Raw genomic sequence first — 2395 nt, 5'->3', positions numbered from 1 at the left:
GGAAAAGTCCCACACATGTGGTATCATAATACTCAGGAGGAGTAGCAGAATTTATTTTGGGGCATTATTTGTGGTATACACTTGCCACGTGAGAGAAATAACCTATTACAATGACAATTTTGTGGAAAAAAATTTAATAAAGAATCCTAATTTTGCAAAGAATTGTGGGGAAAAATGACATCAAAAAGCTCACCATGCCTCTTACTAAATACCTTGGAATGTCTATTTTGAAAAAAGGCATCATGGGGGGGGGGGGGTATTTGTACTTTCCTGGCTTGTTTGGGTCGCAAGAAATGAGATCGGCCACCAGTACATCAGGTGTGATCAATTTTGTATGATTCCCCCCACAGCTTGCATACTCTCTAACTTTCACAAAGACCAAATAATATACACCGATTTGGGTTATTTTTACCAAAGATATGTAGCAGTATAAATTGTGGCCAAAATTTATGAAGAAAAATTTATAATTTGCAAAATTTTATCACAGAAACAAAGAAATATGCGTTTTTTTTCTAAATTTTCGGTCTTTTTTCATTTATAGCACAAAAAATAAAAAACCCAGAGGTGATCAAATACCAACAAGACAAGAGCTTGGATCTTCTTGTTCCAAGCCAATAAGATACAGTTTTGCAGCAGCCTCAAATGAAACTGAGCACAAGGAATGGCCTCGAATGAAGCCACCACATTTCCCAACAACCCCATGCTTCGTCGAATAGAAGGATTCTTCTTTGTCTTGACCACCTGAATCGGTTCCTTTATGGCCCTGATCTTTGCCTGGGGCAAGAATACCCTTTTCTGGGCTGTATCAATAATCAGACCAGGTATTCTAATCACCTTGATAGTTTTTTTTTAAGGAGGATTTCTCTAGGTTGAGAATCCAACCTAGGTATTCCAGGAAGTTGAGTGTAGATCATATTTTGGTCTAAGCGGGCTACCAACTGGTCCATCAAGAGCAGATCGTCTAGGTAAGCTATAATCGTTATACCTTGGGCCCTTAATCCGGCTACAGGAGGGGCCAGGACCTTTGTAAATACTCGAGGTGCAGGTGCAGTAGATAGATCGAAAGGCAAATCTACAAACTTAAAACAAAGATTTTCTACCTCGAAATGTAGATATTTCTGGTGAGCGGGAAATATAGGTACATGGAGGTATGCATCCCTGATGTTTATTGACGTCAAAAGTTCTCCACCTTGTAGGACAGAGACCACTGATCAGATTGGCTCCATCTGAAAAGAGCGGATATTCAAAAAACGGTTTAGATCTTTTGAGATCTAGAATGGGTCTGACATACCCATTTGGTTTTGGTAACGTTTAAATAAAACCACAATCCCTGCATTAACATGGGAACCACGAAGATCAACTTTTTGAGACAAAACATGGTCCAATGCTTGAAAGAGAGACTTCTTTTCCTCTGGAATCTGAGAAAACGAGGAGACGGGGACTTTCGGAACTCAAGTTTGTACCCTAGAGTTATTGAGGAAGTCACCCATCTACAGCCTACGGCACCTGGTATTCCCAGGTGGTCCCCCATCCAGGTACTGACCAGGTCTGACCCTGCTTAGCCTCGAAGATCAGATGAGATCGGGCGTTTTCAGGGTGATGTGGCCGTAGGCTCCCAACACTCGAGCGAGCGGAGGCGCCCCCTCATATAGAGGCTCCAGTTCCCCTCTTGAACTTGACGGCAGAGGTCATCATGACTGCCTGGAGGAATACCTGTGTCACCACTTATATGCCCCATTTTCAGCTTTTGTGTCTCTCCGACAGCTGCAGTCAGCACAAAATGGAGCCTTTTAAAAAGTACCCCTGCGCTGGACTTGCTGCATGCCAAGCTAAGCCACGCCCACTCCATTTCCCTGCCGTGCCCCCTTCCTCTTTTCAAAGAAGAGCATTTTCCCACACAAGCGCGGGCCTCCGATCCGACGGGATCGGCGTGTGTGTGAGGGGAGGGCGGTGAGAAGGAGGGCTGTGACAAATCACCGCACAGAGGCAGTGGAGAACGGAGCGGCATCCACCGATTGTTCTGGCTTCTCACTCTACTCAGAGAGAGGGGGAGAGCTTTTGTCTGGGGGGGGGGGTTTAGAGAACCCCCCCCCCAACATCTTACTGGAGTCCTGTGACTGCTAGCCGGAGGAAGCTGCAGCTTCTGCTAACACAGCATGATCTGAGAAAGCATGACAAGGTACGTGCTCTATACAGCCCCCAGTTTTGACTTTTAGGCATGACAACATTTCGTTTTTAAAGGAGACAAAAATAAATTTAATAATTCCTTAGAAATCTCCACTTACCTTTCCCACTGCAAGGATATCTGTGGTAAAACCAACAGACACAATCCACCCCTCACGGTGGGCTCAGTTTAAAAAACCTTCAGGAACTGGGGCCCCTTTTTAATCAGGGG

General features: G+C 44.6%; 1 pseudogene; it reads right to left on the bottom strand.

Annotated features, from left to right (window-relative positions):
- Positions 1 to 1494: 1494 nt before the first annotated feature.
- Positions 1495 to 1613, bottom strand: LOC143999762 (5S ribosomal RNA; annotated as a pseudogene).
- Positions 1614 to 2395: the final 782 nt, after the last annotated feature.

This window comes from Lithobates pipiens, unplaced genomic scaffold, assembly GCF_037356315.1.
Source record: "Lithobates pipiens isolate NorthernLeopardFrog02 unplaced genomic scaffold, aLitPip1_a1.2 Scaffold_19, whole genome shotgun sequence".
Taxonomy (NCBI): Eukaryota; Metazoa; Chordata; class Amphibia; order Anura; family Ranidae; genus Lithobates; species Lithobates pipiens.
Note: the sequence above shows the minus strand (reverse complement) of the source record. Positions and strands in the feature narration are given on the sequence as shown.